The 11,242-nt window shown below is 33.3% G+C and overlaps 1 long non-coding RNA gene across 1 annotated transcript; it reads left to right on the top strand.

The window, feature by feature from the left end:
* The first annotated feature begins 5,202 nt into the window (after positions 1-5,202).
* LOC134739411 (uncharacterized) lies at positions 5,203-10,810 on the top strand. Its single transcript, XR_010126040.1, has 3 exons — positions 5,203-5,397; positions 7,033-7,200; positions 10,174-10,810. It is a non-coding gene; the product is annotated as an uncharacterized LOC134739411 (long non-coding RNA).
* The last annotated feature ends 432 nt before the right edge of the window (positions 10,811-11,242 follow it).

The following is an 11,242-nucleotide window of genomic DNA, read 5'->3' as shown; positions in this document are numbered from 1 at the left end:
ATTTGTTCAGAAAATAAATTCTAGTTTAATGTAGTATCATTTAAAGTCTTACTTTAAATGTAACATGGCTTCCTGCTTATATAGAATATATGTTCTACAAATAAAGTACTATTTTCCGGGCTTTTGAAAATAATGAACACATAATGAAATAATAGTAATGTTTTATGCTTGGTGGACAGCAATAACAACCATAAATCTCTTTTTTTGGCAATTCTCCTTAGTCTGAAGTGAATACTGTTTTGATAAATTAATTGAATAAATAAATGACTAAAATGAATTTTATCATGTCATTTCTTTCAAGTGACACACCATGTGCCACAAAATGCTGCTACCTTTCACACATTTGGTGTCCTTCTTTATATTTGGACATATTTTTTGCTCATGCAAAATGTTCTCAAATAGTTGTAAAGCAGAAAGAATAATAATTTAACATCATGGTAATAATTTATGCTGCATTTTTTTCTAAAACCAAGAAAAAGCAATCTTTTCTCCACTGCCATATAAGCTATGTATAGGATTTGCATCAAAATATAATGTTTACACTGATACACAATTGTGAGCCCTCTTAGGGACTGGCCTGTTTGAGATTTCTTGCATACTTTTACATTTTGCCTTTGGATTGCAGATGAAGCTGAAAAATGTGTGTGTAGATCATGTTCTTTCTGACTTTTTCTTTGGGATGGCTTCTTTAACTGGATTTTGTCTAGTGTATTACTTACTATATTTTATCCATTCAATATATTTTCCAATCAGCTCCTTTAAAAGGAAAAAAGTGACTATTTATATATTTTCTTAATCTTTGATTTTAATTACTAACTTCACGAGGTATTTTCAACTTAATCAGAAACCATTTCTAAATCACTTTTCTAAGGAAGCACACTCTTTTGCTAGCGTCCTCTGCCATTGCCTTTTTTATTTCTCTTCACAGCTCTGAAGTCACCTATTTAAGTGTTTTATGCATTTACTTACTCTCTGCCTTCCTCCTCTGTCATAAGCTTCATGAAACCGGGTACTTTTATCGCAGCTTTTTAAATTATTATGTCCCTATATCCTGGCACATAGTGTGATTAATCAATATTTATTGAATGAATGAATGGATGGATGGCTGAATTCATTTTTTAATTCTAATTCATTACATCCCAGGAGAAGTTTTTGGCACAGAATATTAACTAGACTAAATCTACACACTTTCAAATACATTTATCACACTTTTTTGCTATATATTAATAGATTTTAAATACAAAATAAAAACTGTGTTCATATATTAGAAAAAGTGAGTTTAAAAGTAGAGTACTTTTAATCCAACAACTGTTCTCCAATTATTTAATTGTCCAATCTTACTATTTAAATATAAATGAAATAACTAATTCAGTTTTTATATTCCTTTAAGTCAAAAGTCAGTTTATTCCTGCCCTGTCACGTACCTTTCTGGCAAATATGCTTTGCGTTCTCATTTAGAAACACTGGCAACTTATTTTAAAATAGTCTATTTGTTCCTTGCTAGTTAAATGTGCGAGACACAGAAATAGAACATTTTGTGATGGAACAGATGCTGTGGCAATGGTGAGTTTATATGAGGATGCTGATGACAGATGCCACCTTACAGCATTAGCCAATTAAAAAAAAATTATGGGTATTACTATTTACAATTACTCAAAATGAGCTGGGCTGTGGGCAACCCCGAATGCACAGTCTCACTCTCGTGTTCTGTAAGTGATCATGTATTATGAGTAGAATAAATATTTCAAGTTAATTTAAAGGGATATAAAGACAAATTTATTTTAAGGCAAGTAGCGTGAATCACTTCTGTTAGGTTTCCTCTTAGGGAAGCACTTTATTCTTTATGACAAGAAGAGAGAAACTAAAGACAAATAAAACTTACTTGGAACAGAATTTATCGACAATGGTTAAGTAACTGAAATTTGAGCCAAGCAGAAATACTTCAGAAGAGAAAATAAAAGTTATAATATTGATAAGCAAATTTACTGTATTTTATTATTATAGAATTATGTTCTATCCTATATTACTAAAAATAAATGTGTAATATTCTTAAATATTTTTATTTAGATAGTTGTAATAAAAGGTTATTTATTATGAGAGGACTTTGATTTATATATGTGAAATAATCAAGTTGAAAATCAGTCAATACATTATTATCTATAATCCCTATGTTGTACAATAGTTAATAATAATGGATTTTATAAATGAAAATTCCTAAAAAAGAAAAGCAGATCTTAAATGTTCTCATCACAAATAAGGGAAAAGTATGTGAAGTAATGAATATATTGATTAGCTTGATTTAATCATTTCACAATGTCTACATACATCCAAATATGTTATTATACACTGTAAATATTTTTACATTTTATTTGTAGGTTATTCCTTGTTAAACCTCAGAGGAAAAATCAGTAAGTATGTGAAGGTCATTTTACAGTCTGTCAGAGTTCAGTTTGACCAGGTTTTCTATCTCTAGCACTGATTATTTCACAATAGAGGTAACTGAAACGAACAAAGTATATTTGCCTTATTCTATGCCAAGTTTGAGTGGGCCTAAACACAGACTCAGAGATGAGAACTTGGTTACAAGTAATATGTGGAAGTGGTGATCTAGAACGTACAAATATGAAAGTAGGGAAAGTGAAGCAGAAAAGTTTGTGTTAATGAAATCACTGCTGTAGGCTATTGTTGCTTAACCCTCTGTGGCCCCTTTGGGAAACTAGGTAGAAAAGTCTTCAGAACTATCCCTCCGAAGGAATGGAGGTCTTGCTGTTATTCATTGACCACTTCATTTTCCATGGTTTCAGCGTTGCCTGAGGGAAGGACATTAACTCTCTAAAACCTGTAATTTGTCCTTTTTTGAATTCAAGCAAGTCTCAAGGTGACAATAGTCCTCAGGCAGACAAGAGGGAATAAGGGTTTGAGATGAATGGCTACAGCTGAGAGTATGCTGGTAAGTGTCAAATGAAATTGCTCATGAATTCGTTTGGGGATGGGGCATCAACATCCTCTGTTCCAGTGACTTTTGTGTTTTTGTGATATGCATCAAAGTGACTCCAGGAGTGTGTGTGTGTACGTATGTGTGTGGTATATATTCTGCATGCTTGTGTGTATACTTTAATTTTACCTTAATATAAACATTTCTTGAAAACATGAAATTCATTGCTAGTAAAGTTTTGAGAAATTAATGAGTTCAACACAAATGGTGGTATATGAGAATAGCTATTGATGTGTTAATTTTGTGACTATTAACATTTACTTCTTATAGTAGAAGTACAATATTGTAGGAAAACTTAAAAATAGAGTTATTGGAAATATCATAACTGAACATAAATGTAGTTTTCCTCATAACTGTTTTTGTTCTGGTGCCTCCTAAATCTTTCTCTACTACTCTGGAGAATTTTCTCTCCATTAGGATGAATATGATTAAGTTTATATTAAGTTAATTTCCTTATAGTTTAGTATTAAAAACTAGATTTTAATCTACCAATATAAAATTTAGAATTTCTTTTTAGGGTCTTTTATTTACTGTGAGGCAGTTCCTTCCTTTCCTTCCTTCCTTCCTTCCTTCCTTTCTGTCCTCCTATTCCTCCTCCTCCTTCTTATTATTCTTGTCAAAGATCAGGGGAAAAAGAGAGAAAAAAATAACTTGCTACATTGATTTGGAACAAAAAAAGAATGAGTATAGCTTGAGCTGTGTCCAGATCTGCTTTCTGCCATCTCTAGAATACTTGCAGTCTAAGCTCATATAAATGCCACTGAGTGAAAGGAAAAGGTCAGGGGAAACTGGTGGCTGCCCCTTTGTTCAACTTCCAGTCATACTAATCTGTGTACAGCCTATCCCTTGAGGCATCAAGCTCTTCCTTGAAATTCTTTGCTTCAGTTTCATTCATTTTCAGTAAAAGAATATTTTCTGAAACTCTTAAGATATATTGAAGGTCAGAGGCAGAGCTAAACAGGTGATGCCACTGGGTCTTTTCCAATAATAACTACAAATTTACTATTGGCATTGGGATTTTCTCATGTATTTTTTCTTTCTTTTTAATATCATTAGTATAAAGAAAAAGTAACGATATTCTTTCTATGCTCCTCAGAATCAATAGGATAATCACCTTTTCTAAACAATAAAAAGCTTCCAATCAAATAATCAATGTTTATAGAATTTTTGAAAATCACCAGTGGTTCCCAAAAACACATTAGAAGTATGAGTAGCTGTTACAGATGTAGTGTGTATGTCCCGATGATCCCTTTTCTATCATTGCCAGTCCCCACGTCTTGCTATATTATATTTAGAGCAAGTCTTGTGCCCAAAGTTTATATGCAAGGAATTGGAAGAAATCTTAGTATACTGCCAGCCAAATAATTGGGACTAGAAATTAAATTTTGAAGAGCTAGACGTTCTACCTACAATGAGCAGCAGTGAAAGAACTAAGTCTGAGCCATCGTCCTGAGTGTCAAAGTTATAGAATTAAAGTACAAATACAAATTCCCCAGGAAGTAGCAGGTCTAAAAAGGCTAAAATCACAAAATAATCAGAATATGCCAATATTAAGTTAAAGTGGTACCTGGGCCATTGCCAAGAAAGGATTTATAGGATGTATCACTTACTTTTTTCAGTTACCTAACATGCTGACTTATCACCTTAGTTTAAGGCAGCAGGGGAAACAGAGGTGGCAAATTTGAGAGATTCAAATAATTCATGAAAGAATGTGGGGATTTTAGGAATTTGATATCATTTTGAAATCCAATGAATAAATTGACACAACAATTTTACTCATAGTCATGGAGTTTCTATCTCAGGGAGATTATGCTTTTTTACTTTTCTGTAGCCTACATTTGCCTTCCTGAACCTATCTCTTAAAGATATTGACCTGAAAGGAAGACTGAGCAGAGTTTGTGCCTTTCTGGTATTCACAGTTCCAGAGCCCAGTGTTCTTCCTTAGATAATGAGATTCAGTCAAATATTTTTCTGCAGTACAGTGTTGCTCTCACAGAAGAACACAATCTCTGCTCGTAGCTTTTACTGTAAAATTGTTTTTAAGCTCTAAGAGTGAGTAAGAGCTGCAAAGCGTCTACATCAATAAAGATCATATTTGGATTAAAATTTGAAGCTGTAACTTAAGGTTGTTATAGTTTCTATAGTGTAAAACGTAGCAAATAAAATGTCTTTTTTTTTTTTTTTGAGACAGAGTTTCACTCTTGTTGCCCAGGCTGGAGTGCAATGGCACGATCTCGGCTCACAGCAACCTTCGCCTCCTGGGTTCAAGCAATTCTCCTGCCTCAGCCTCCCGAGTAGCTGGGATTACAGGCATGCTCTACCAAGCCTGGCTAATTTTGTATTTTTAGGAGAGACGGGGCTTCTCCATGTTGATCATGCTGGTCTTGAACTCCCGACCTCAGGTGATCAGCCCCCCTCGGCCTCCCAAAGTGCTGGGATTACAGGCGTGAGCCACCACGCCTGGCAAAATGTCTTAATAAATACTAAACCTATGGACTAATAGAAATGGTTTAATAATACATAAATGACGCAAAAATAACAAACAACATTTTAAATAAATTTAAATGTGGAGATCGATTTTAATGAGAAAAAAATAGACTCACTGGAGCAATCAAATGTGTCAAGTTTGAAACTGTAAATATATACCAATAAAATAGAAATTTAGCACATCCACTACATATCACTGTAATGGTTAATTTTATGTGTCAGTAGGCTACAGGGCACATATGTCTGATCAAACACCAGTCTTAAAGTTCCTATGAAGGAATTTTTAATTGAATTAACATTTCAATAGGAAGACTTTGAATAAAACAGATCACTCTCTATAATGTGGGTGGGCCTTATCTAATCTGTTGAAGGCCTAAGAAGAAAAGACTGAGGTGCCCCGAGGAAAAGTGGAGTTCTGTCTCCACACTGCCTTCAGACTTGAGCCGCAGCATCTACTCTTCCCGGGGTCTGTAGTCTGATGGCCTGGCCTGTAGATTTCGTACTTACCAGTAATCACAACTGTGTGAGCCAAATCTTTAAAATAAATTCTCTCTTTATTTTGCTGTCTCATATTTATATATATATATCCCATTACTTCTGTTTCTCTGGAGAATCCTGACTAATAGGATCCCATTATGTGTCTTGACAGTAAAATAGGTAACTAGAACTTCAGAGAGGCACTATGGCATCGGGAAAGAGTCAGTAGACCAGAGTTTAAATTCTGCTTCTATTTTACTACTTGTATGTCTTTGAGCATTTAATTAGCCTTCAGAGTATTGATTACTTTACCCATAAAATGAAATGGGAGGTAAGGAGTTGGGAATAAGTGCTCCGAGTCATGTTTCAAGGACTGACTGGTAAAAAATTACATGAGACTTCCTAGGATAGTGATTTTACATAGTAAGTGCTTAGATGCCGTCTCTTTCCTTTATGATAGGGAGAAATCATGAACACAAATTATCTTGTTAAAATCATTGATTGTAGTATATCTCGGGAGATCAAAACTTTTTAGAATTCTAAAGGTATTCTTAAACTATTAGCAACAGTCAGTAATTTCAGTGGTAAGTAGTAGAAATTCAGTTAAGCAGTAAACTATTATATCATTTTGATTGTGGCAAATTGAATAAATAAACACCAATGACTTGATAGTGAGGGTGAAGATAAAAAATTGAAAGGAATCTCTACAAAATAATGAGAACTAATAAATGATAAAGTTTGAAAATTCCCATTTTTTTAACACTCCACGTTATAACCTATTCAAACATATATAATCAGTGAATTATAAAATCATTACATGAAATATTTTAGAGAACAAGATATGAACAGGGTGTTCATGTATCTATCCACTCATTAATTATTCATTGTAAATTTTAAAAAATGCACATTAGAAAAGTGGCCAAACTCAGGAATACTCACAGAATTATATCCTTACATCATGTTTTTTCCAATGCGGTGCAATATAAAATACTAAAGATTACCTATAAAATATTAATTCACAAAATGTTTAGTCTGCATCTATTCCAGCCTCAAGCCCTAACGTTCACTTACAGGAAATAAGAAGATAAAAGAACAAGGCCAACATCACAATGAGGAAACAATCACACATATTCAGAATGTTGGACATTCTACAAGATAACCAGGGTGGAATAATCAATGTCATTTAAAAAAATAAGCAGACTATTTCATATCAGAAAAAGACTATGAAAGAATAAAGGAATGTAAGTAGCTTACCAAATAGATAAAATTGTATATTATTAATAGTAGAATTATTCAATAATTTGGAGAAGAAAACTAATGTGCTTTTTCAGAAATGTCACTCTTACAGCAATTTGGAAAAGTGATATATTTGTTTGGCAATAGTGCTGTGTCTGAGAGAAGTGCACGGCCAAAATTAAGTCTACCTTAGGAGCCATTAGTTGTGGGATCTTAGATTTGGTGACTGATTAGATGTGATTTGTGAAGGAGTATGTGAAACATCCTTGAATCTGCCTTAAATTATAACATCATATAGACACGAAATACAGTGAGTGGCATGATCATAGCAGGGGAAATAGGGGAACAAAAACAGAGACACTGTGGCCATGTTAACCAAAGGTGGTAACTTCAACAGAGCAGTTTCTACACACCTTCCATTACACCTTATACATATGCTTACTGATAATACTGATTATGCTTCATTGCAAAATTCTTAGTAGACTTGAATTAAGTAGATTTTTAACTAGAATTTATATGCTGACCTAGTTTCCTTTGCTCATACTCAGTTTTGGAGACTTATCTACACTACTGAGATGCAGCCATTGGAACATGTTCCAGGTTTTACTAGACTATTCAAATATTGGCACAGACATTCCAATGATGGCACAGACATTCCAATGAGACCACATTCATCCACATATGTTATTGTGGACAGCATGTTATTTAACCATTTTACTAATGATTATTGAATGGGTAGAAAGAGCCAAGTGTACCAGAGACATAGTATTTATTCTCATTAAGAAATTTATAGTACTTGACCAAAAGCCGTGGGACAACTGCACACACACACACACACACACACACACACACACACACAGAGAGACGTACTAAATTCTAAGGTGCTACTGATTGTAACACATATGGTTATTTTATATAACACAGTGAAATTAAGAATTATCAAATTATGCCATAATACTGAAATACCATTACATTCATAAAAATGCATCTCAAAGTCCAGTAATACCATATTGGGGGATTTAATGTGTCCTGATATTGACAAAATGCTTTGTTTCAATATAGTGCATATCACTGTTTTAACACAGTGGGGTGACCACATTAATTGAAATAAGGGGATTAGTAAGTCTTGACAGAAAGAAAATTGGCTAGTTCTACTCAAAGGATTAGAAGTTATCAGACCATGATCAAAAGAGGTTGCTTTTATTTGTTTGTTCGTTTTGTCATCTTAGCTATTACTTCACAGAGATACCAGAACAAACAGAAGAAAGTACAATATTTATATCTGTATTTGATAGAATTTAGATTTGAGGAAGGAGAGAGATGCAGAAATGTACATCTGGGTTTATACAGACACTGAAGAGTCAAAATTCCTTCCAGTATTTGTATTGATTACATTCTATGGGTTACGGATGGATCCTCACATAGGTTGAGTGGGCTAGACAAGACAATATTGCTTGAGCACTGGCCTGACAAGTGAGAAAGTGGGGAAGGAAACAAAGAAAAGCCTCAACAGACACATGGAAGCATGAAAGAAATGGCCTCTTTGGACAATTATCTATTTTAGTATTGCGGACTATATATTATAATGGTGGATGATTCTGAAAATGAGGCTAGGCAGTTAGGCAGAGTCATATCATGTAGGAACATATGTCATCCTAAGGAATTGAACTTTATACTTTGAATTAATATGTGGTTATTGCTTTTATTTTTATAAATAATAGCTTTTGTGATGATAAAAAATAATATATTATCAATAAAAATAAGATTCTCGATATAATATTTTCACCTATATAAGAGTATAAGGAAAAAGTTAAAAGCTATCCCAAATATACAACTCAGCTACACCACTGTTACCAATTTAAGAACTATTCTTTCCAATATTTCTCTGAGTAAGCAACACTAATACACACACACACACACACACACACACACACACACACGCATGCATAATTACTCCATATCCTCTTTAATCTTAAGAAGTTTTTTAGGTAAGTACTATATTTCATTTGTGTGTTATATATTATATATTAAAGTAAATATGTATGCTATATATCATATTATATATGTATTTATAATATAAAGATTATATTTATGTGATTTATATGTGAATGTAGATTCTAGAAGATACACGTGCTATGAGTGAGGGTCTGCAATCTTTCACAATTATTGCTTTGTTTATTATGCAAAGGAGCATGACAAATGTTTGCAATTTGACTTGACCATTTTTACTGTCTTTGCTTTGCTTGTTTTTTTATTAAGTTTTTCTTTCTTTTTTAAAATTCTCAGTTTTTGAATTTTCTTTTGAATATTTGCATTATTACATTTTTAAATTTTAGCATCCTAGTGAATATCTAATGACAGAATCATTACTATCTGCAAATGAAACTATTTTTCTATAAAATCATCTTGTATAAAATACATATTTTCCCACAGAGGCTACATAATGTGTGCATGAAGTTTCAGATATATTTAATAGGCTATACTTGGTCACTCTGGAGATAGTCTGTAAAAATAAGGCATAGTTTTTTGCTGGCAAAAAACAAAATAGAATGTGATCAACATTTCAAAAGGACTCTTACATGCTCTATTCAAGCACTACTGACAGTAAAAATAGCATGGGTACAAGCATGGAGACACAACTCCCCAGTTATCTGATTCATCCATGTAGTACTTTATTATGTGCCAGGCCCTGTAGGGGTGCTCAATATTAATGATGATACGATTGTGGCAAGTGCATACTGGTGACTTACAGCCTTTGAAATGTCATATATACTCATATCCACATGAAGTCTGTAAGTGTGTATTCAAAAATACGAAGTCATATTTTTCAAGTAAACTTTGGAAAATGCAAAATAAAAAGCTGAACAGCCTCTACTGCAGTTGATGTTTTGGTCATACAGACAACATCTAATTCATTTATTTTGAATTGATTTTACTAGTTTATGATTTTATAATGTCATATGTTAATTTATTTACAGATCATAGCAGTGGTGCTGAGAACTTAACCTACTCCCATTGGTTTCCAACAACTGAGCCCTTGAACAGTGACTTCTTAGCTGTAAATCCCAGAGTCTTCCGTTTCAAATCAATTCTTCAGGAAAAAGAGAACAAAATATAAACCCAAGTGGAGAGAGTACTAAAAGACACAAGATTTTTTTTTAGAGAATTTATTAATCTAATATGAGCAATTAATTATTTATGATGGTTCCTATGTTTCACAGAGAAGTTAAAGAAATAAGATTAGAACCATCTTATGGGCTCTGCGTAAGGCTCTGCAATCTTTCACCATTATTGCTTTATTTATTATACTAAGGAGCATGACAAATGTTTGCAATTTGACTTGAACATTTTCACTGTTTTTGCTTTGCTTTTGTTTCTTTCTTTTTAAAAATCCATGGTTTTTGAATTTCCTTTTGAATATTTGCATCCTTATATGCAATATAAGAGAACACTTACATGCACAAGAGTTATCGCTTGTGGGTCTCACTATTATTATCATCAAAATGCCTGAAATTACCTATGAGGGAACATTATAAAGTAAATGATAAAGAAATAATTTAATGTTACACCTTAGGTAACCTTCTCTAGGAATATATGCTGAAACAATAGGAAGACATTGGACAGGAAGAACAATAAAAATATTTGGATTGGAAGTAAAAATGCTAATCTACTTGTCAGAAAGGTCATGTCTACAGTCAACAACTGTTCAAATAGAAGCTTTAAAGCGAGGCTCAGCACACTTTTCTGTAAAGAGCCAGACAACAAATATCTCCGGCTTTGTGTTCCATATGGTCGACACTGCAACTACTCAAGTCTGCCATTATAGCACGCAAACAGCCATCGACCATATGTGAATGAATGGTGTGGCTGTGTTCCAAAAGCCTTATTTACAAAAACAAGGGAAGTGTTAGACTTCTTCAGATCTTGGTGTGCTAGTCCTTGCTTTACACAATTAAGATGAGTGTGAACTATATTTCATATAGAAGTGAGAGCCCCAAAGGTGGGAAAACCATTGTAGTAAGATGGTTAAATTGCCTAGGCAGGGGC

This window comes from Pongo pygmaeus, chromosome 3 (genome assembly GCF_028885625.2).
Source record: "Pongo pygmaeus isolate AG05252 chromosome 3, NHGRI_mPonPyg2-v2.0_pri, whole genome shotgun sequence".
In the NCBI taxonomy this organism is placed as follows: domain Eukaryota; kingdom Metazoa; phylum Chordata; class Mammalia; order Primates; family Hominidae; genus Pongo; species Pongo pygmaeus.
Note: the sequence above shows the minus strand (reverse complement) of the source record. Positions and strands in the feature narration are given on the sequence as shown.